Source organism: Myotis yumanensis, unplaced genomic scaffold (genome assembly GCF_028538775.1).
Source record: "Myotis yumanensis isolate MYYU_CA2020_CCGP unplaced genomic scaffold, mMyoYum1.0.hap1 SCAF_9, whole genome shotgun sequence".
NCBI classification, from domain to species: Eukaryota; Metazoa; Chordata; class Mammalia; order Chiroptera; family Vespertilionidae; genus Myotis; species Myotis yumanensis.
In genome coordinates this window covers 64,363,693-64,388,542 of record NW_027223760.1, presented here as the reverse complement: position 1 = coordinate 64,388,542, position 24,850 = coordinate 64,363,693, and the positions used below count along the sequence as shown (strand labels likewise).

Genomic DNA, 24,850 nt, shown 5'->3' with positions numbered 1-24,850 from the left:
ATCTCACTGAGTGCCAGGAACAGTGCCCTCGTCCCCTTTTCTATCTGGTCAAACGCCAACTGACCCCTCAAACCCACCTTCAGAAAGGCTTCCCTGACCTCTCCCCACCCCTAGAGTTAATTACGCCTGTGTGCTGAGTGCTGTGTACGCAGTTATGTTTATCTGTCTTTCTGCAGACCTCTCTTCCCTACTAGACGAGGGGCTCCTTGAAGGAAGGGGCTGTTTCTTACCCACATTTACACCCTAGAATTGAACACAAACGCATTGTTATATTGAAGTGAATTATTGGTAATGCAGCTGCTCTGAGGGCCCACCCCAGCAACCTTGACATGAATCAGTTTTTCATTCTACAAGTATTTATTGAGAATCCTGAGTATCAGAATCCTGAATGTTCTCTGAATGAGTTAATTCATCGTGCGTGAATGGGCACACTTAGACTCTTATAGCTACAAAGCCAGTGTGGTTGCCCATGAAAATCAGACAGCTAAGCACAAGGCTTATGCTTTAACATCTCAAATGCATGCTTTTCCTTTGTATTTGCATACACTGTGGTAGCAAATGCTTTAGAGCCCGGTTTCTAAAAATGCATTATTAAATAGAGACCTACACATTTCAGTAGGGTAATAGAACTATTCTTTTGGTCTTAGCAGACCTAATGCATCAAGGAATGTCAAGGTGAGGAGCATTATAAAACATCAAAGGGTGAGCCAGAATAGTATTCCTAAAGGGAAGTTATCACACCCAGATTAAAATGAAAGAGCATACTTAAATAGGGGAAATGCCTTAATAATAATAACTGTTTATTGAGCCCTTTCTATGTGGCAGGCTCTGAGCCAAGCTTCCTGAGTAAGATGGGTAAATGGAAGTAATTAAGTCCTATTTAAGCCTTTTCCTATCATAAAAGAATGGGCACAGTTGTGGAACTCAAACGAGCATTTAAATATCATTTAAAAAGGAAACGGTAGTGGCCTCATTTTGTATTTGCAGATAATTAGAGAAAAAAAGGATAAACCATCTTGCATGCAAGAGATGTCTTTTTTGTGAGTGAAATTCAGATTTTTAGTACATTTTTAATAGAAACTTATTGCATTGATTTGTAATTATCGTGTTTTACATTTGGCCTTGGAGGACCCATTAGTAATGGATACTGTGACAACTACTTGGTGTAGTTCTTTGCAGCACATTGCAGGCCAAGTATTGGGTTAGATATCTAGTTCATAGCACATAGTGTCTATTTAGTAGGATGATGTAGAATTCAGGTTTTGTTACCTAAGTTTGGTTCAAAATTAAAATGACTTCATAAATACCAGCCCAATGTTTGATCTACAGTATTTGATTACTATAGGTCAATGATTATTGGGACCATTATCATAAAAAGCCCATATTTTAGTAAAATGAGTACCTATGTAGACTTACTCAAAGGTCCCATGAGCATGACAGTGGTCATTTATGGATAGTTTTCCATAGATGTATTTTCATCACGCTAGGTGGGGGCCACTGGACAATCCCAGCCCCTCTTGGGAAGGATGGAGTTTCAGGGAGATGGCTCCAAACATACCTAAGGACACTTGGACCATCTTACAATTGAAGTAGCTTTGCATAGTGAGGCCTTCAAATGATTCACTGTCAACTGTCTAGCGTGGCCACTGGGTGTCCCACTGTGACTTCAGACTCCATAGACTCAACAACTCTGTAAAGAAAAGGGGAAGTCTCACACTCTGAGATCTAGCTGACCCAAGTAACCACTTCTGTAATACGTTACAGATTACAAAACATGTTGGTCTATGTAATCTCATTGGTTATGCTCATGACAGTACTACAAAAGCTTGAACCTTGAAAATGTTAACCAATTTGTGTGAAACTCAAATGGACACCTGTGTTTAACAAAGGGGAGTGGATTGGGCTGAGGTTGTGTCCAAACTCTGATAAAAAGCAAGGAAATCTCTCTAAGATAGGTCTGGCTCTTAAGTATTCAATAAAAGGAGGGAAATCCCATGGTCACGAATCCTAGGAAGTTTCTAAATTGGAATTAGGAGACTACAGGGAGGTAGTTTTACCTGAATCTGAAAGGGCAAATTGAGGCTCCTGACATAAACCCTGCAAACTGGCCTAGCCGTGAGGTGGTACTTATTAAAGACTGGAATTGGCGAGGGGGAAGAATTTCAATTGCCATCACATCCACATTTGTATAAATGCTAAGTTATCACTGTGAGGTAATTAGAGGTTATTACTAAGGTTTCCATTTGGGTTCTTTTTCCTTAGGCATTGTAGTGTACTGGGGAAAATTAATGTAGAAATAATGTTCATTTGGACCTTAAAGCCTCTAATACTTATTGCTAGATTTGTTTGATTAGATGGGACATATGTGAGGGGGGAAAATAAAATATTTTCCGCCTCCTATATAAATTTTACCCAGAACCAGCATGTAGTTTTTATTGACCATCCTTTGGCGATAGCAGGATCACCATGGCATGAGAATAGAAGAAGAGAAAGAAGAGTAAATAAGATGCTCAGATGTAAGCACCCCTGGGTCTTATAATCTCCCAGGAAAGCCTCTCAGAGAGTTTCTCTGCCTGGGTTCCCTGAGTTGCAGATTGTCCTCGTTACCTCCCAGCTGAGCAGCACGCATCACCCTTGTTAACACATGAGCTTCAGCGTCTTTGCCCCAGCATCCTCTCTAGCTTTTTGGCATCCATGTCAGCCTCTGCTACAAGTTGACCAAAGCTGTAGGTAAGATGAGGAAAGAGAAATAGGAAGGCAAGTGGAGGCCAACCCTGGAGGATGGAGGCCAGGTTGGCTGGCTGAGATGCCCAGCTGTTAGTCATCAGAGTCTTCGTCTCCATCTCCAGCCAGCCTAAGGCAATGCTGGCGGCAGGTACTGTGAGCAGCCAGGTAGGAATCAGTGGGCAGAGGCCTAATAAATTTTCATCAAGTATTCCAAGGCTTTGATCCACAGTGAGGAGTGGATGTGATGGCAATTTATTACCATATGTGACTGGTGATGTAAATAACCAAATAGAAGGAGAGAAAGAAGAGTAAACTTGCTACATTTCAAATTTTATAGTTGGTTGGTTTACAGATCATCATGGATCAAAGGGAAAAAATTAAGGAGTATGGACTTGACTAAATTACATGAAATGTCAAGAAATAAATGTTATATTAAAGCAGATTCATTTGAAAGAAGCAGATGCCCTTGTGAGTCACAAATAGCAAACACAGCAAACAAAATTACTGTCTGGTAGATTCCTGATATACTAATTGTTCCTATTGTATTGTTCCTTATAGATGGCTACTATTACATAATGATTATAAATCCATTAGAGGAAAAGTACATCCAGTGATAAAATTGAACTGTCAGCAGAGAGCAAAATACACAAGACAGTTATTTTAATTTTGGGACCATTTTAAATTGAAACGTATTTAAAACTATTTTTGCAAACATATGACATAGAAGTATCCTCATGGAATAGTGATTACATAATCTTTCCTACTAGCAAACAACACAAGCAGATACTCTCTGAAAATAATCAAAATGCACTGCTAGGGTCTTTCCGCATTAAGGGTTCAGGAATCTGGAGAAGGGTCTGCTACGAAAATGAATAACTAGACATGAAATGTAAATTTGGGAGGCATGGGGGAGCCAGGGGAGGTTCCACTTTCTAGTGAAGTGAGCTCCCTGAATCTCAGGACCCAGGGCTTTTTATTTCCACATTTTGCCCTTTAGCAAAGCAGATATACATATCAAAGGTAAGGTTTGGTAAACAATAAAGGACCATCAGGTTGGGGGAACTGCCCTCAGCAGTCTGGCAGCAGGCGATAATATGCAGATCTTCAGCCCTGCTGAAGGTGTCCATCAGCCTTCTGACAAACTTTTCGAATTTATTATGCTAACTACTGGAATTTGCTTCCAGCAGTGCACATGCTTTATTAGGTAAAATGGCACATATAACAGACATAAACTCTTTATTTTCACCTGAGAGGGGCAAAACAAATTGTTTCATGATTCCACTCTAAAATGATCTAGACTTTAACCAAGTTTTCCTAAAACCAAATAATACACCATTTCTGATTAACTGCAGTGGTCACAGATAGCAAGGCTACTCAGAACATTTCCCCCTTAGGGCAGTGGCATTTGTTGGTAGCACATATTTGTGAATTAAAGTGACATGCTGCCCAAGCAAGAAAAACGCAAACCCATGCCCAGGCACATCATAATTAAAAAGCCAAAAATTAAAGACAAAGAATATTAAAGGCAGAAAGAAAAAAGCAATTTATTACCTACAAAGGAGTTCCCATAAGGCTGTCAGTTGATTTTTCATCAGAAACTCTACAGGCCAGAAGGAAATGGTATAAAGTATTCAAGGTAATGAAAAGCAAGGTTCTGAAACCCAGACTGCTATATCCAGCAAGGCTATCATTCAAAATAGATGGTGAAATAAAGAGTTTCCCAGACAAAAAAAAAAACAAAAAAAGGCTACAGGAGTTTATTATCACCAAACCAGCATTGCAAGAAATGTTATAGAGACTGCTATAAAAATAAGAAATAGAAAACCACAGGCATAAATAATTAAAATGGCAATAAATAAGTATCTACCAATAATAACCTTAAATGTGAATGGATTAAATGCTCCAATCAAAAGACATAGGGTAGCTGAATGGATAAGAAAATATGACTCAAATATATGCTCTCTATAAGAGATCCACCTCAGAACAAAGACTCACACAGGATGAGATTGAAGAGATGCAAAAAAAAAAGTTTTTTTTCATGCAAATGAAAAAAAAAAAGCTGGGGTAACAATACTCATATCTGACAAAATAAACTTCAAAATTAAGGCCATAACAAGAGACAATAAACATTACTACATAATACTAAAGGGATTGATCTGATAAGAGAATATAACCCTGGTAAACATATATGCACCCAATGTAGGAGCACTTAAATATATAAAAATCTTATGGAGGACTTTAAGGGAGAGATTGGCAGCAATACAGTCATAGAATGGGACTTTAACACCCCCATTCTTTAACACTGACTTTAACACTGACTTCAATGGATAGATCTTCCAGACAAAAAATCAACAAGGAAACAGTAACTTTAAATGACACACTAGGTCAGATTGATTTAATTGACACGTAGAGAACATTTCACCCCAAAGTTGCAGATATACTTCCTTCTCAGGTGCACAGGAGTCATTCTCAAAGACAGACCACATGTTAGGACACAAAACAAGTCTCTACAAGTTCAAGACGATTGAAATCATAGCAAGTATTTTCTCGGCTCATAATGACATGAAATTAGAAATCAACTACAATAAAAACACTCAAAATCATTCAAACACATGGAGGTTAAAAAGCATGTTATTAAACAATGAATGGGTTACCAAGGATCAAGAAAGAAATAAAAAAAACTTCCTGGAAACAAATGAAAATGAACACACAATAACCCAAAATCGATGGGACACAGCCAAAGCAGTCCTGAGAGGGAAATTCACAGTACTATAGGCCTATCTCAAAAACCAAAAAAGGCCAGGCTGTGTGGGTCAGTGGTTGAGTGTCAATGTATGAACCAGTAGGTTACTGGTTCAGTTCCCAGTCAGGGTTCATACCCAAGTTGCAGCTTCAGTCCCCAGTGGGGTAGCTGCAAGAGGCCATTGATCAATGTATCTCTCTAATGGATGTTTCTATCTCTCTCTTCTTCTCTCTCTAAAATCAATAAAAACATTTAAAAAAGAAAAAATTTTAATAAATTATCTAATCCTATAACTTAAAGAATTAGAGAACAACAAGAAAATCTCAGAGAAAGTACAAGGAAGGAAATAGTAAAGATCAGAGCAAAAATAAATGACATAGAGAGTAAAAAAATAAGTAAATCTATATATATAAAGAGCCAGGGGCCATTGCAACCGAACAGACTACCAAACAGGCTGAGTGGGGCTACAGGGCCAGCAGGGGGGTTAGTGAGAGATGACCAAACAACTGAGCATCAGGCTGTGTGGGGGAACCAGGTCGCCGGGAGGGTGGGGGGAGTGAGGGATCACCAAACGACTGAGCAGCAGGCTGCATGGGGTGACCAGGCCAGCAGGGGGGCCAGTAGGGGCGATCAGGCAAGCAGGCAGGCAAGCAGTTAGGAGCCAGTGATTCCGGATTGTGAGAGGGATGTCCAACTGCTGGCTTAGGCCCAAGCCTGCAGTCAGATATTCCCCGAGGGGTCCCAGATTGGAGAGGGTGCAGGCTGGGCTGAGGGGACCCCCTCACCCCCATGCATGAGTTTCGTGCACCAGGCCTCTAGTAAATACATAAGATCAATAAAACCAAAAGCTGGTTCTTTTTAAAGATAAAAAAGATTGATGAACCTTTAGCCAGACTCACCAAAAAACAAAGAGAGGACCCAAATAAATACAATCAGAAATGAAAGAGGTGAAGTAACTAATGACACCATAGAAATACAAAGGATGGTAAGAAAATACTATGAAAACTATATGTCAACAAGCTGGACAATGTGGATGAAATAGAAAAATTCCTATAAAAATGCAATCTTCTAAAACTGAATCAGAAAGAATCAGAAAATCTGAATAGGCCAATAACAACTAATGAAATAGAAGCAATAATAAAAAATACTTCCAGCGAACAAAAGCCCTGGTCCAGATGACTTCATAGGGGAGTTTTACCAAATATTCAAAGAATTAGCACCTATCCTTTTCAAACTATTACAAAAAATCCAAGAGGAAGGAACACTTCCAATCTCTTTTAATGAAGCCAGCATTATCCTAATTCCAAAACCAGATAAAGACACTACTAAGAAAGAGAATTACAGGCCAATATCCCTGATGAACATAGATGCTAAAATATTAGCAAATTGAATCCAGCAATATATTAAAAGATCATGCACCATGACCAAGTGGGATTTATTCCAGCAAGGCAAGGCTAGTACAATATTTGCAAATCAATAAACGTAATACATCACATAAACAAATTAAAAGACAAAAATCACATGATCAGTAGATGCAGAAAAAGCACTTCACAAACTCCAACACCCATCCTATATAATAAAAGGCTAATATGCAAATAGACCAAATGGTGGAACAACCGAACAACTGGTCACTATGACATGCACTGACCACAGGGGGCATGCACAAACATGGCGGGCATCGGCCGTGGTGTGATGGTGAAGCGGGCGAGCGGGGGCACCAGACCAAGGTGGGGCACCAGTCACTGTCATCGGGGCAAGCCTCTGGTGGTTACTGAAGATTCTTTGCTCCCATGCACCACAGTCCTGCCAGTGGGTGCTTGCACCCACTGCCAGCATCAGAGACACCGCTTGCACCAACTGCTGGCACCTGGCACCAGCCCCAATCACCCCTGAGGGCTTCTCCACCTCCCCCTGCTCCTGAGCAGCAATTGAGGCAGCAGCTGCTACTCGCGCCTGCTGATGGCACTGGCCCTGCTCACACCCGCTGCTGGCACCAGCCCCAATTGCTCCGCACTGTCAGCGGGTGCGAGCGGGACCAGTGCCATCAGCGCATGGGAGCGGGGCTGCCGGGGGCCACAGTGGAGGGGCCAGAGTGGGGGCGCAGAGGGTAGGCTGAGACCCGCCCCTGTGCCCACCGCAGTCTCGTGGCCCACAGTTCCTTTCAAGGTGCACGAATTTGTGCACTGGGCTTCTAGTTTATTATAAAACTCTCATCAAAGTGGGAATAGAGGAATCATACCTCAATATAATGAAGGCCATATATGACAAACCTACAGCCAACATCATTCTCAATAGGCAAAAACTAAAACCATTTCTCCTAAGAACAGGAACAAGACAGGGATGTTCGCTTTCACCACTTTTATTCAACACTAGAGGCCCGGTGCACAAAAATGTGTGCACTCGGGGGCGAGAGGGGGTCCCTCAACCCGGCCTGTGCCCTCTCGCAGTCTGGGACCCCTCGGGAGATAACGACCTGCTGGCTTAGGCCTGCTCCCGGGTGGCAGAGAGCAGGCCCAATCCCTCGGTGCAGCCCCTGGTCGGGCTCAGAGCAGGGCTGATTGGGGAGTTGGGACGCCGCCCCCTGTCATGCACAGAGCAGGGCGGATCGGGAGGTTGCGATGCCACCCCAGTCACGCTCAGGGTAGGGCCGATTGCGGGGTTGGGGCACCGCCCCCTGTCACACACAGAACAGGGCGGATCAGGGGTTTGGGGCGCTGCACCCTGTCACACTCAGGGCAGGGCCAATGGGGAGGTTATGGCTCTACCCCGTCACACACAGAGCAGGGCCTTGGGGGGGGGCGGGGTTGGGGCGCTGCCCTCTATCACCAACAGAGCAGGGCTGATCAGGGGGTTGGGGCACCGCCACTGTCACACTCAGGGCAGGGCCGATGGGGAGGTTATGGCTCTACCCCATCACACACAGAGCAGGGCCTGTGGGGGGGGGGGGGGGGGGGGCGCCGCACCCTGTCACACACAGAGCCGCAGGGCGATCAGGGGGTTGGGGAGCTCCCCCCTATCAGGCACAGAGCAGGGCTGATCAGGGGGTTGGGGCACCTTCCCCTGTCACGAACAGAGCAGGGCGGATAGGGAGGTTGTGGCCCCGCCCCCTGTCACACACAGAGCCGCAGGGCAATCAGGGGGTTTGGGCGCTGCCCCGTCACACTGATCCCGGTGCTGGGAGGCCTCGCGGCTCCGCTGATCCCAGTGCCGGGAGGCATATTACCCTTTTACTATATAGGATAGAGGCCTGGTGCATGGGTAGGGGCTGGCTGGTTTGCCCTGAAGGGTGTCCTGGATCAGGGTGGGGATCCCCACTGGGGTGACTGGCCAGCCTGGGTGAGGGGATGATGGCTGTTTGCAGCTGGTCACACCCCCTTCAGGGTGGGGGTCCCCACTGGGGTGCCTGTCCAGTCTGGGTGAGGGGCTGAGGGCTTTTTTCAGGCTGGCGGGTGACTGAAGCTCCCAACCGCTCCTTTTTTTCTTTTTTTTTTAATTCTGGGCCAGCTTTAGCTCTGAGGCGTGGCTCCAGCTCTGAGGCCTCAGCTGCTGAAAGCAGGTATCTGGTTTGTTTGGGTTCTATAATCGAAACACTGTTTCAACTTTAGCTCTGAGATCCCGGCTTGCTGAAAGCAGGTTTCTGGGGTTTTGTTTAGCTTCTATATTTGTAACAATGTTTCAAACTGCAAGCTCAGAGGCCGGCAATGGCAGGCGGGGAACGGGGAACGTTGGCTTCCTCCGTCACTGAAGCAAGCAAGCCTCCTGTTCGCTTCAAGCTGCCTGGCTGCCGGCCGCCATCTTGGCTGGCAGTTAATTTGCATATCGCCCTGATTAGCCAATGGGAAGGGTAGCGGAGGTACGGCTAATTACCATATTTCTCTTTTATTAGATAGGATAGTACTGGAAGCCTTAGCAACAGTAATCAGACAAGAAGAAAATATAAAAGGCATCCAAATTAGAAAGGAGGGAGTAAAACTGCCATTATTCACAGATGACAGTATATTGTACATAGACTGCCCTAAAGACTTTATCAAATATAAGTGTAGCAGGGTACAAAATTAACACCCAGAAATTAATGGCATTTTTATACACCAATAATGAATTCTCAGAAAGAGAAACTTTAAAAAAATCCCATTTACCATTGCAAAAAATAAAATAAAATATTTAGGAATAAACTTAACCAAGGAGGGTAAACTACATGACATTGGGGAAAAAAAAGTCAGAGGATGATATAAACAAGTGAAAGGATATACTGTGTTCAAGGATTGGTAGAATTAGCATCATTAAAATGTCCATTTTACCCAAGGTAATCTACAGATTCAATGCAATCCCTATTAAAATACCAATGACATATTTCACAGATCTAGAACAAGTGCTCCAAAAATTTATATGGAACCAAAAAAGACCCCGAATAACCACAGCAATCTTGAGAAAAGAGAACAAAGTTGGAGGGATCACAATACCAGATATCAAGTTATACTACAAAGCCACTGTAATCCAAAGAGCCTGGTTCTGGCACAAGAACAGGCATATAAATCACCTAGAGGCCCGGTGCATGAAATTTTTGCACAGATAGGGTCCCTAGAGGCTGCTGGCTGCCCGCTGGGGCCTCCCTTCCCTGGCTGCTGGCAGGGGCCTTCCTTTGTTCTGTTCCACTCCTGGTGGCCAGTGCACGTCATAGCGAACGATTGAACTCCGAGTCAGTCGAACTCCTAAGGGGACACTTTGCATATTAGGCTTTTATATATATACTAGAGGCCCGGTGCACAAAAATTTGTGCACTCGGGGGGAGAGGGGGCCCCTCAGCCCGGCCTGTGCCCTCTCGCAGTCTGGGACCCCTCGGGAGATAACAACCTGCTGGCTTAGGCCTGCTCCTGGGTGGCAGAGGGCAGGCCCAATCCCTAGGTGCAGCCCCTGGTCAGGTTGTTATCTCCCGAGGGGTCCCAGACTGCGAGAGGGCGCAGGGTTTGGGCGCTGCCCCGTCACGCTGATCCCGGTGCCGGGAGGCATATTACCCTTTTACTATATAGAATAGAGGCCTGGTGCATGGGTAGGGGCTGGCTGGTTTGCCCTGAAGGGTGTCCTGGATCAGGGTGGGGGTCCCCACTGGGGTGCCTGGCCAATGTGGCTGAGGGGCTGAGGGCTGTTTTCCGGAAGCAAGTGACTGAAGCTTCCAACCACTCCTTGTTTTCTTTTCTTTTTTTTTATTCTGGGCCAGCTTTAACTCTGAGGCCTGGCCGCTGAAAACATCGATACAATGTTGCTAAAGCCGGGCTGAATGAAAGCCGGTTTCTCGGGTTTTGTTTATCTTCTTATTTGCAACATAGTACATAGTTGCTTAGAGTTGCAGCTGAGAGGCCGGCAAGTGAGGCGGGGAACGTTGGAGTCCTCCTTCACTGCAGCAAGCAAGCCTCATGTTCGCTTCCAGCTGCCTGGCTGCCGGCCGCCATCTTGGCTGACAGTTAATTTGCATATACTCACTGATTAGCCAATGAAAAGGGTAGCGGTCGTACGCTAATTACCATGGTTCTCTTTTATTAGTGTAGATAGATAGAACAGGATCCAGGAATTGACCCAAGCCATTACCCTCAATTATTATTTGACAAAGGAGCCCTAGCTGGTTTGGCTCAGTAGATAAAGCATCAGCTTGAGAATTGAAGGGTACCAAGTTGGATTCCAGTTGGGCACATGCCCGGTTTGTGGGCTTGATCCCCAGTAGGGGGCATGCAGGAGGCAGCCCGTCAATGATTCTTTCTCATCATTGATGTTTCTCTTTCTCCCTTTCCCCTCCTCTCTTAAATCAATAAAAATATTTTTTAAAAAAATTGACAAAGGAGACAAGAGCATACAATGGAGTCCAGACAGTCTCTTCAACAAAAAGCATGGAACAGAGTGAGGAATCTGGGACGGAAGGCAGTGGAGGGTGGGTGGGTGGGAGGTAATAAATAAATAGGAACAAAAACAAAACAAACAGAAATACAGTCTCTTCATTAGTGGTGCTGGGAAAATTGGACATGTACATGCCAAAAAAAATGAAACCAGACCACCAACTTACACCATACACAAGAATAAATTCAAAATGGATAAAAGACTTAAATGTAAGTCATGAAATCATAAAAATCCCAGAAGAAAATCTAGGCAGTGAAATCTCAGACATCCCTCGTAGCAATTTGTTTGCTGATACATCTCCTAGGGCCCTGGTCGGCAAACTGCAGCTCTCGAGCCACATGCGGCTCTTTGGCCCCTTGAGTGTGGCTCTTCCACAAAATACCACGTGAGAGCATGCACGTACAGTGTGATTGAAATTTCGTGGCCCATGCGCAGAAGTCGGTATTTTGTGGAAGAGCCACACTCAAGGGGCCAAAGAGCCGCATGTGGCTCATGAGCCGCAGTTTGCCGACCACTATCCTAGGACAAAGGAAACAAAGGAGAAAATAAATGTAACTACATCAAAATAAAAAGTTTGCACAGCAAAATAAACCATCAGCAAAATAAAAAGGGAGCCCACTGTATGGGAGAGCATATTTGCCAATGATACATCTGATAAGGCTTTAATATCCAAAATATATAAGGAACTCATACAACTTAACAAAAGGAAGACAAACAATCCAATAAAAAAGTGGGCAAAGGACCTAAATAGACACTTCTCCAAAGTGTACTTACAAATGGCCAAGAGACTTATGAAAAAATGCTCAAAGTCACTAATCATCAGAGAGATGCAAATTAAAATGACAATGAGCTATCACTCACACCTGTCAGAATGGCAACCACCAACAAATCAACAAATGACAAGTGCTTGAGAATGTGGAGAAAAGGGAACCTTAGTATACTGCTGGTGGAAATGCAGGCTGGTACAGCCATTATGAAAAACAGTATAGAGTTTCCTCAGAAAATTAAATATGGAACTGCCATTTGACCCAGTGATCCCACTTCTAGGAATATATCCTTAAGAAACTCGAAAGAATTTATGCACCCCTATGTTCATAGCAGCACAATTTACAATAGCTAAGATCTGGGAAGAGTCCTAGTGCCCATCAGTAGATAAGTGGATAAAAAAAGCTGTGGACCATTTACACCATGAAATACTATGTGAGAGAGCACGGATAGACCTGGAGGGTATTATACTAAACGAAATAAGCCAGTCAGAGAAAGACCTCACTCATATGTGGAATCTAAAGAACCAAATAAACGGATGAACAAAATAGATTTAGAGACATAAAAACGTGGAACAGACTGATGAATCTCAGAGGGAGGGCGGGGGTGGGTGGATGGGAAGAGATTAACCGAAGAACTTATAAGCATATGTGCATAACCCATGGACACAGACAATAGTGTGCTGAAGGCCTGAGGTTGTGGTTGGCGAGGAGGGAGCAGGCTAGAAGGGGTCAATGGGGGGGAGGGGACATCTGTAATACTTTCAACAAAAAGATAATTATTTTTTTAAATTGACCTGCTGCCCTTCCATATTGGAGTAATGAATAGACCAGCTATTTACAAACTCAAGGACTGATACAGCCAAATCCCTCCTTTGCCTTTAGAGTCACAATTCTACTTAGTCTAAATCTCTGTGTATCAATATATGTGTGAATGAGGTTAAAAAGAAACTTTGGAGCCACTCAGTGGCTAGAACAGTGGCTCCCAGGTATGGCCCTTCCTCAGTCACTTAGGGAAATCTTTTTATTTTTTTAATACTTGACAATTTTATTGGTAAAAAAAATGTCCTCTGGAGTGACAGCAGTGTTTTTCCTCAGTCTCCCCCTACCCAGAGTTCCCGGGACAGGGAGGGACATACCATCTTAGCCACAGCACACCCACACACATACACATGCATACACACACACAGCTACAGCCACCAAAATAACCAGCAAATGAGCTGGCACATGTGGGAACATGCTATCAAAGAGGTCAGAATTCCACGTGGCGACCTGTGCCCCAAGATGGGGAAGCCAGGCAGGCTTCCAGGATAAGGCGTGGAGGATGCTACTTCTCTATCTTGCTGTTTCCTAACCTTGGGTGGGGGCAGGAGTTGAGGACCAGGGAGATTTGAGGAGACATTCATACCCACATACACATATATCCCAGTAGCAAGGCCTCCCAGATATGGGGTTGGGAAGAGGTAGGTTGGGAAGAGAGGCTGGGGCCTGTGTTTCCCCATAGTTTATGGGCAGGGTTGCTAGAGAACGAGTTTGTCCGTTGATCCATCTCTCGTGACTTGAATATCCAAAGTGCCCCATTAGAGCAGGGAAGGTCCCTGCTGGGGCTTACATGCCTAAGCTCTTCCTGGAGCTGGCAGTATCCTTAGATGGTCTTGAATAGTGTCTGAAGATCGGCATTGCAGCCACAGAGCTGTCACTCTTCACCTGGAGCAACTGGGGCACTGAGCCACTACTAGCCTTTCCCCGATCCACCAAATGTTGGAGGATTCCCGCCCCAAAGGCATCACCTTCCACATTGATGACCGTAGAGGTCCGGTCGACTAGCCAGTCCACAGCCAGGATCAAGGAGAGGTCAACCGGCAGGTTGACTGCCTCAAGGATGATGGCCAGAGTGAGGACACCTCCAGCAGGGACGCCCGCGGTGCCCACGCTGGAGGCGGTGGCCGTGATCAGGATGGTGATGATCATCACTATATCCAGGGGCCTCTGGTTGGCCTGCGCAATGAACACTGCGGCCACACACTGGAAGAGGGCGGCTCCGTCCATGTTGACAGTGGCCCCGATGGGCAGGATGAAGCTGCAGATGTTTTTAGAGATGCCGTTGCTCTCCACACACTGCATGGTCAGCGGCAAAGTGGCGGAGCTGGAGCAAGTGGCGAAGGCCATGGCCAGCGCTGTCAGGATGCCCCACAGGAAGCGGTAGGGGTTCTTCCTGGTGAGGATGAAGTACAAGAAGGGCAGCACCAGGAGCCCGTGGATGCCGTGGCCCAGCATGATGCACAGGACGTATTTGCCGACACTGGAGAAGAGCTTGTTCATGTCCTCCATCTCCATGACCTTGCTGGCCACCAGGAACAAGACGCCCACGGGGGTGTACCACATGATCCAGGACACCATCTCCATGGTGGCGTTGTTGAAGGAGCTGAAGAAGTGGATGAGTATCTCTCCGTTCTGCCCCAGCTTCCGCAGGCACACGCCAAAGGCCATGGAGAACACCACCAGGCCCAGGATGTTCATGTTCTCCACCTGGTGCCCCACAGGCACCTTCATCGTGGTTCCGTAGAAATCTCCATCTTCGTAGTAGGTCGCATACGAGCGGAAGGTTGCAGTCACCAGGTTGGAAGGGAATACATTTCTCAGAAGATCCAGGATAGAATCAAGCACCGACTTGCCGAAGCCCTGCGGGGCGGAGGGGCTCCCACCCGTGTCGTTTTTGGCCTCGGCGAGGGCGGCGCCGGGCTGCAAAGCCACCGCCAGGCTGATGCCAGTTATACACCCTATCAGCGTGGAGAACAGGAAGAAGAGGAGCGCCCAGCAGCCCAGGTGCCCGAGCACGCCCGGGTCCAGGCTGGCGGTGCTGCTGATGAGGCTGCACACCACCAGCGGCAGTATGACCATGCGCAGCATGCGGAGCAGCAGCTCCCCGGGGAAGGCGAAGGCCGCCAGGCGCGAGGGGCCCAGCATGGTCACGCCGCCGGCGTTGGACATCCCCAGCCCCAGCAGCACGCCCCCCAATACGAACAGCATGGTCATCAGCAGCAGCAGGTTGGTGCGGAGGCAGCTGAGCACCGGGTTTGAGGCGAGGCCGCCTCCTGCCGCGCCTGGTTTGCTCCGTTTCTGTTTGGCGGTGTGCTTCACCGCCCCAGACACTCTGGGGTCTCCATATGGCGGGTCGGCCACCATAGTGAACGCCCCAGGGCTTCTCAGCGCCTGGAAGCAGGGAAAGCTGGCGGCGCCTGCCTAGGACGCTGAGGTCCCTTAGAGCTGCGAGTTGCGAGTTGCGTAGCAGCCATGGGGGGAAGGGGGGCTGGAACGCTGAGGTTCCCGGCACTGTGAGCTCAGGGCGCCCGCGTTCTTGGCCATTGGAGATGGGGAGTCCGAGGCCCCAGGGTGGGTCCGCAGCCCGAAAGCTGGGAATTGGGAGCGCCTGGGTTTCTTGGCTCTGGGAGTGAGAATATGAGAGTTTCTCACGCTGAGACCTGGGGTCCTGGGCTCTGAAGGTCTTCCAGAGACGAGTTGCTGGTGGCGCAGATCCCCGGCGCCTGAATCCTGGATCCCAGAGGCAGGACCTGGGGTGCCTGGGTCCTGGAAGCGGAGGGCTCGGGAGGCTAAGTGTGGGGGCTTTACAGGGAGCTCCGGGAAGAGGGGAGCCAGGCCTTCCACTGGGCGGAAGGCGGTCCTGGAAGGCAGTCCTGGATCCCAGAGTTAATGGCCCTTAGCCCAGAGGCACCCTTCCAGTTCCAAGCCTGAGTCCCCGCGGGGGAGATCTTAAAGGCACAGGCCCCTGGCGCCAGCCTCGAGAGATTCCGGTCGAGAAGGGGTGATGTGCCGCTTTCTGGTCTTCCCAGTGGGCTTTGGAAGGCACAGCCCTGTGAGCATTCCTGTTCTCAAGGCCACAGGAGTGGTTATGGAGGGAACCGTGGGGAACCATGGAGGCTCTTCCACTCTCTTCCCAGTAACTCAGGTAAAACAGGCTGCTTCCTCTCTAGTCCCTGTCAGCTGGGACGTGACACTGCAAGATCCCAAAGTGCCTTCGGTTTGCCATATTAAATAGATGGTCTTTGGGTTAAGTCTTCAAAACTGTATGCTTACGTGGTGTGTAGTAACTAGAATATTGAATTCCCCTTCTAGACTGAATAATGAAATTTACTAGAGGATTAGACAAAGCTTTACCTGTGAGGTTTTGGAAGGCAGCTGTGGTTGCCAGTATTCTGAGGACTGTCCCAGATTCCAGGATCACTCATGAGCTCTCCAAACTTTGTTCCTTTCAAGAAAGGTCTCTTAGTTCCAGGCCAGTGCTTCTCAGATTCAAACTACATACAATCACATAGGACTGGGTGGAAGCCAAGAGTCATTACATGACAAGTACCCAGGCTATGCTGATACAGCTCATCCTGAAAACTGTTGATGAACCAGGCCCTTGATGTGTGTTGCTTACTGTTCAGGAGAGCAGCGAGTAGCCCTAAGAAAGGGACAGGTATAAGCAGATGTGGTTGGGGAAGCAGTGGTAACTTTCAGAGAGGAGGAGGGGAAAGTGCTGAAAAGATCTGACGTGCCAGGGCACCTCGAGCCCTGGGACGGAGACGGGAGTGCAGAGGGCTCTGCAGGTCTACCTCAAGGTCAGAAGTCAGGAGGGGCCGCTCAGAAGGATGCTCAGTGGGGATAATCAGGAGAGATTTTCACAATCTAGAAAGTTCCTGCTGGGCATGGCTTACTGGACTTCCCTGGATACTATATGCACTAGCACTGACACAATTTTGTATAAAGCCAGGACCCACACCCTCAATTCTGTTTAGAGTAGTAGCTTCTTATTTTACTTAGTTTTTCTAACTGTGAGCCCAGCAGCTGAATGTTTAAACTCTGGCCCTGGAAGATTTTTTAAAAGCGCTTTTTTTTTTGCCAGGGAAGTGTGGCTCAGTGGTTGAGTGTCGACCTATGAACCAGGAGGTCACAGTTCAATGCCCGGGTTGTGAGTTCAATCCCCAGTGTGGGGCGAGCAGGAGGCAGCTGATCGATGATTCTCATCATTGATGTATCTATGTCCCTCTCCCTTCCTCTCTGAAATCAATAAAAATATATTAAAAGAAAATAAAAAAGCTTTTTTTTTTCAGTGCCTCAGAAGTACCAAACTGGATTCTCAAATATATCCCCAAAGATTTGAGATGGAAGGACTATAGCAGTGATGGCGAACCTTTTGAGCTCGGCGTGTCAGCATTTTGAAAAACCCTAACTTAATTCTGGTGCCGTGTCACATATAGAAATGTTTTGATATTTGCAACCATAGTCAAAGACTTATATTTTTGATATTTATTTTATATATTTAAATGCCATTTAACAAAGAAAAATCAACCAAAAAAATGAGTTCGAGTGTCACCTCTGACACGTGTATCATAGGTTCGCCATCACTGGACTATAGTCTTATGATAGTTTTAGGATGACATTGTTGACAATGCATAGTGGGGAGGTGTCAGAGATTACTTCTTGAAATGCAAAATGTTAACAGTCCCATCATAGTTGATGGTAGGTTTCCAAAAAGGGTGTAGAAAAACAGAAATTAGGCAAGGGTTTCCTGCAGAGCCCAACGATCCAAAATCTTTTTCGGCCCCTTGGAAGGACAGTGAGGACCCAAAATAAAAATGAAGCTCCCTGGGGCTGGCTTTGCTCACAGTGCTGGAGGGCTAACTGCTGACATGTGTTTTTGTGGATGCGCCTGCTAATGGAAACAGCTTCAGGCAAATGACAGCACCCAAGGTTCTCGTGTGACCCCTGCACGATTTTTGGATGAACGTGACTTTACCAAAAACAATAAATGAAATCCTGCGTCCATATGCTGCAGGCAAGTTCAAGGAACTCTTTTGTTGGCCTGAGACCAGGAGTGGGAAATAAATAGCAGGCGTAATTAAATTTTAAGATGTGGTCAACATTATAAAATGAAAATTGATAATAGCTGCTCAAATCTGGCATCTGCATACAAAACAAATTATAGAGTTCACCATTTAAGTCACAGTTTGTATTTCAGATTACTTAATTTTTCAGTAGAAGTGTGTCGACAGGCATATTCTTCATAATAGGCAGCCAAAAGGCAAACGGTTGATACCCAGAGAAATAAGGAATCGGTCTGCAGGCAAGCACAGGCCTGTGACTACCGAATGCACTGTTGACTTGGCCTTCGAGCCACACTTTCCGATGAACGGGGTTCATGCATAGAGATTTGGATACAGAGGATACAAGTATGGCTCTCATAGCTCGTCGGGTACCTACATTGTGTTCCTTGTTACCAAGTGTTTGGAAAGATTTAGTTCCCCCTGTAGTGTTCAGAGAGAGTTAAATGCTGTCGGACCATTAAGCTCTGCCCAGTGGGGCAATAATTTTCACACGAAGCTTGTCTGTAGGGGATGTGTTTCCATAGTTCCCTAGAAACCTTGTGTGGAATTTAAATGCATGCTTAAGGACACACCAAGGAGGGAAGTGGTACCAAGCAATTTCCACATCAACAATGCATGGTGTCATAGGAATCAAAGGGAGTGTGAAAGTCAGGAGACAGACCTAGCCCTTGAGGTTTTATTCCCAGCTGAAATCTGGGTTCACCAGACCAGAACAAGGTGATGAAACGCTCAGGGTGTGGAAAACTGGGCCACTGGGGACCTCTGTGGGCCACGATAAGTCTCAGCTCCTACCCTAGGGAAAGTGCTGTGGACACACCCCAAATGTCACTTGGCAGCACTCATCAAAGAAAACGTAGGCGCACTTACTTTATTGGGAAACAGCAAGGGCTCGTGAGGGGAGGTGGCTGACCTCAGTGCTGGAAGGAGAACTAGCCCACACACTGTTTATGAAACACTTGATTTACGCCCTCGTGGCACTGACTTGGCATCCTCTTGAGGGAAAGACTTGCTTCCTGATTTGCGATCATCGGTGAAGGCAGTAATAATGAGCCAGGCTCGAGGTGTCGGGGAAGAGGGGACACGTGAGTTGAGAAGAAAATGCTCGTGATCCTTTCTTCCATCTCCCCTTGCATCTCCACATCTGTTGCCTGGGAACTCTCATCTGGGCCTCGTTAGCCATCCAGCCACACAGCATCTGGCTTAGTTAGCAGTGGAGGTGCTACACTGCTGTCCTTCCCCCTGCATGGTTCCCCCTGAATCCTTATTGCAAGCTATCCCGCGTGTGGCCACTGGGGACACGTCTTTTGGCGGTCACCAAACAGGATGGATCCTCTGTCCTTTGCACATAGGCCACATGATCTGGATGTAAGAAACGTGGACATGTATATTTTAGGCATTCGCTTGAGAAGGTGCCCTTCTATTCTGGGAAAATTCAGAACCATTTCTGAGGAGGTTGCTTCAAGTGATGCTTGGAACCCATGTACAACTCTGGGTTATCGACAGGTCAGCCTATGGAGAGCGGGCAGGTGAGGCAGGAAGGTGGCGACGAGCAGTGATGTTGTTTCCACTTAAAAAAGGACTCTGTGGGGTACAAGCCAGGGGAGAAGAGGTTTGTGCCCCCAAAATTACCACCAAAGGCTGAAAAGGCTTGAGGTCCTGTGACAAAATAGAGCTCTCCTCACATCACTCCCCATGAAAAGACCGAGGATTGTTTCAGACTTAGCCCCTGTTCTTGGACTCTGTGATTTGTCACAGCAGGGAGCCAAAAGACACTATTTATTTTTCCTTATAATTAAAACTAGAGGCCCGCTGCATGAAAATTCATGCACTGGAGCGGGGGGATCCCTCAGCCCGGCTTGCCCCCCTCTCACAGTCCAGGAGCCCTCAGGGGCGGGAGGCGACCCAGTGATCAGAGGAAGGCGACACCCTATCACACCTCTGCTGTCACCACTGCCGGCAGCACAAGTCTCGGCCAGCTCTGGTCACCTGAGCCTCGAGCGGCCCTGGGCGGCTGGGCAGCTGCCATCCAAGGCTTGCCTGTGCCTCGGGCCGGCCCTGGGCAGCTGGGGGGCTGAGGGGACTGGGTGCCACCATCTTGTGGCTGTGGGCACTGCCATCTTTGAGGGCGGGCAGTCAGTTAGCATATTCACTCCTTATTGGCTGTGGGTGCCGCCATCTTTGAAGGTAGGTCAGTCAATTAGCATATTCTCTCCTTATTGGCTATGGGTGCTGCCATCTTTGCAATGGCATAAGGGTCAATTAGCATATTCCCTCTTTATTAGATAGGATGCCTCATAGCCGTGTAGCATGACATTCTCAGGCCAGTGTCAACCTCTCCGGCCCTTTCTATTAAAAGCATCTGTCCTAAAATACATCATGAGGGGTCCCTCCTATTTTGGGAAGTGGGGGCATTGGCTCTCAACTCAAGCCTGGGGACTGGAACCTACTAGCTGTGGGATGTTGGGCAAGTCCTTTCACCTCTCTGCACTATCTCTTGGTCTCCAGGGGGAAGGTGAGAAGAGGGTTATTGTTGGATTAAACAATGTAAAGCACTTCCACAGTGACTGGCCTGGAGTAGATGCTCAATTCAGTCAACACTCCTGTTACCAAGGTAGGGTGCACAGTGTGTGCTTCGGATAGCCTTTGAGAAGAGTCTCATCCTTGGAGTGAGTCATTTAAGGCATTTGCACCTATAAGCCTGAGGCTGAGCTAAATGGTCTCCAGCTCTGCTGTTCTCTTTAGTTCTGACCATGGATGGCAAAGGAGGCAGGATTCATGGAAGACATTGATCAGGGCACATAGCCAGAGTTTCATGAATGTTGCTGGTGGCGTTTGTTACCTGCTCTCTTGGTCCTGGGAACAGAAATAGGCAAAGGGGGAGAAAGTTAACATATTCATCACCCACTATGTGATGGCACCAGGCTGAGTGTTTCTACACTTGGTACCTCTTAATCCTCACCCCCACCCCCAAAGCCTCTTCAGTGAGGTGCACACGGTCGGCTCCATTTTCCAGTTGAAGTGATTTATTCAAGTCACAGCAAGTAAGTGACAGAGCTGAAATTGAACTCAGATTTGATCCCAGACGCCCTGAAATATTGTAGACTTGTGCAATTCCGTGTCTCCACCTCTCCAGCCCCTGCGTTCAGTGGCTTCCCTCCTGTGGGTCATGCATACGCTGGCGTAAATTTCAAAAACAGCTCATTCTTCCTGCTGGACAGGCCATAAGTAAGATGCATCATAATTAGCCGTGTCTGATTGACCTCCTGTTGTCCTAAGCTGTAGCCCCTAATTGTACGGTGGTGGGGGTTTTGCTGTGGCTAGTTTCATCATTTTGACAGCTTGCTAATAAAAGGTCACCCCAGGTACAGAAGCGCTCTGATTTACATATGGCGAGTAAAAGGGCATTATGGGAAGTCAGCATCTAAGGTAGGCCTGCGCATTTGTTGCTATTGACACCCATGCTGAGATTCCATAATTGACAAGAAATGCTATTATTAAGCAGATCTGTTGAGATAATTAGCACTCAGGGTTGCATTTTTAATCGGACTTGAATCAGATAATTTATCACAGCAGTAGCAAGCTGTCAGGGCCGCACAATAAATACTCATTAAGGCTGAATAAAGATTAACGGCAGGCTGAAAGAAAATTAGGCCAAATGGTAACACTTGATTGTAATATTTACAGTGCTAATTTGGACTGATATTGGCAAAAAGATCAGATCCCCAAATCGAGCTCATTTATGAAGGAAGAGGAGAGGAGATGCTATGTTGAGATGGCCTGAGTGGAAATTTTTTTAAAGCTTGAAATCTTACTCCTAATTGATGCTCCCCTCCCCAAAAAAAAGAATTTTGAAAGGCTCATTTGGCACGACTGTTCCAGGAGCCTTGGTACCTCTGCATGAATAAGATAATAACTCTGAACAGAGAAGTTGTGCCTCTGGAAGGCGTGCCTAATTTGCTAACATTAATCAGATACTGTACTTTTAATTTCATGCAACTCGCTTGTCTCTGGTTCATACGTGGGCAGTTTATGGCACTTCAAGTTAATTAGAAACACCTACCATTAAAACATGCAACGTCTTTAAAGGGAAAAGGAAGTCATTTCAGCCCACTGTATTCCCAGGCCAAGACATTTATGTACTTGCTGATAATTTACAGTACACTAAAGATAGGGAAGCAAATGAGAACATTAGTATTTATGAATACAGTAAATTATGTTGACAAAACCAGTGTGAAAGGTCAGATCCAGAACCCATAGTAAATGTGCAGTTTGTTTATCAAACTGTGAGGCTTGGGTTTTCATAGAAAATGAATTTCAAGGGTTGCCACACTGGTGTGAAACCCCTCTGAAGACCCATGGCCCAGGCAGCTGCTGGAGCCCGCCCCGCCCCAGAACCAGCAGTCAGTGGCTGGTGTGGGCCATCCTGGCGACTGGGTGCTGTCATCAGACTTGAGGGATTTCAGCCACATCCCTGCCGTCATCAGAGAGCCTTTGTTAAAAGCCTACTTGTGCTTTGCCGTCATTCTCTGTAGGACGATGTAGGTGAACCCCTGAAGCAGAGAGCTTGTGTGCTGTGCACAGGAATGCAAGCTGCAGAAGTAAAATGAATTCGACTGAAGCAGGGAATGGAGGTGGGTCTAGGTCACAAAGGGCATGTAAGGTAGTGACGGGACCGGGCGAAGGGTGTTTGAGGCATCAAGAGGTCAGGAGCAACTGGGGGGCTGGGCCTGAGGGCAGGCAGAGGAGAGGCGAGAGGTGTGAAGGCGTTGGGTGGCCATGGCAGGAAGGTGTCTTCTCTTTCATCAGCCTTCACAAGGAGCTTAACCAAATAAACACTGAAGAGGACTCAGTGTTCCCGGGTTCGTTTCGAATGGCACAGACAAGGGGTGCTCAGAACTGGGGCAGTGTTTCCTGACAAGCAGGTGAGAGGCAGACAGGGGGACCAGGGCAGGGCTCAGCCTTCCTTCTTCCCGGGACCCTGGGAGCTGCTCGCTGCTTTAGGGGGGGGGGGGGGGTCCTGGCCCACCCTGCAGTGGGACCCACTGCCTGTCTCAGTCCCTCAGTCCTCAGACCCGTCTTCATTGGTGGCCACAGAATAAGCTTTCACCCTTAGCTAGAAAGTGATGGGGGTAATTACAGGCAAAAAGGAAAACAGCCCCCAATTCTGATTTACTCATCTCAATAAACATAGCATGTAGACTTCATGATGGGAGCGCAGGGATGAAAACCCATCTGAGTCCTCACAAAGGTTCTCATGAAGTTGGGAGACAGCCCAGTAAGTCCCTGTATAGCAAGTCCTGTGGCGAGTGCCAGATGTAAGAAAGTCAACATCAGGGTTGCTGCTGGCAAGGGGGTAGCAGCCTGTGGCCTCACCCACAGGGCCACCCCACCTCTAACAGGCCGCCTTAGTGCTTGGCTAAGCCTGCTCGGTGCTGAGACTGCCGTAAGAGGGACGTGGAGGGGAACGAAAGGCTGAGGTGAACTGGCTGCGAGGACAGGGCACAGGGCCATCTGCTACAGCCCGCACCCTCTCTCCAGATCCAGAGCCCTCGAGCCTGGCTAGCCGCTCTCCGAGTCCTGGGGCCAAGGCAGTGCCTGGGAACTGGACCCTGGAAATAAGTGAGGCTTTCTCTCCTATCCTGCTCTCCGTCTCACTATTATCCCCCCGGTTCTCAGTCCTTACCCAGCCCCCAAGCCACTCTTTCCACCTCTTTTGGCTCAGCTCCCTCTCAGCTCACCGCTAAGTGGTGAGCTGATAACGGAAGAGTTTTCTTCCTCCCAGGAATCTTGGTGTTTTTAAAGCACTGGATTCCTGATAACCAAATGGCTCCCCAGGTCCCCACGTAATGAATCTCTAACTGTAGCATTTCGTTGGTGTATTTTGGAGCAGAAAGGTCTGCTCTGTGCTCCTCAAACCACATGGCACGGCAGCTGCTGCTTGGCTCTGCAACACTGGGGTGTTTTAGAGACATGGCCCAAGCGTCTGGTTTTTAGCTAAACAGTGATGGAGGTGAAAGAGGCAGCATGCCGTGGTGGAAACAAGAGTGAGGCATACTCCCCACGCGGGGGCAGAAATTGGTTTTTCAGGTCTTTAAAAAAGAATCGTTAAAAGCAACCACACAGCTATTAACAATAACGGCTGCTGTTTATTGAGCACTTACTGCCAGGCACTGTTCAAAGCACTTTGTGTTGTATTAATCCGTTTAATCCTCACATCTGTATTAACCCCATTTCACAGGTGAGGTAACTAAGGCACAGAGATGTATAGAGTGCCCAAGGCTGTAGCTCCGGTGAGAGGCCAAGCTGAGATTAACATGCTCTGAATCTCCATGGAGGCTCAGTAGCAAAGAGCTGCTGTATAGACCAAGGACAGAGAAACAATTCTCAGAGGATTTTAACATGAACACAGATGCCTTGATGTTGCGTTTCAGGAAAGAGTTAATGTTGAAAAGTTAAGAGCAAAATGAGCCATGCTCCTATGTACAATATCACCTAAACTTCCTTAAGAGAAAAAGATATAAAATAGCAATGTTCAGCCCTGGCCAGTTTGGTTCAGTGGCTAGAGCATCAGCCTGTAAATCAAAGGGTCATGGGTTCAATTCCTTGTCAAGGGCACATACCTCTGTTGCAGGCTTGATCCCCTGCCCTGGTCAGAGTGCAAATGGGAGGCAACCAATCAATGTGTGTGTCTCTCTCCACCCCCCCCCCCCCCCCCGCCCCCCGCCACATCCCTCTCCTCTTCACTCTCTCTAAAAAATCAATGGAAAAATATGTTTAGGAATAGCGCCTTGGGTGAGGATTAAAAAATATATATCAAGGTTCACTTGAGGATGCATACAGCC

The 24,850-nt window shown here is 47.1% G+C and overlaps 1 protein-coding gene and 1 pseudogene across 4 annotated transcripts in view; one reads left to right on the top strand and one right to left on the bottom strand.

The window, feature by feature from the left end:
* Nucleotides 1-24,850, top strand: part of JAZF1 (JAZF zinc finger 1) — a 299,872-nt gene that overhangs the window by 190,845 nt on the left and 84,177 nt on the right. The gene's annotated exons all lie outside the window — the stretch shown is intronic.
* LOC139016996 (neutral amino acid transporter B(0) pseudogene) lies at nt 13,197-15,306 on the bottom strand (annotated as a pseudogene).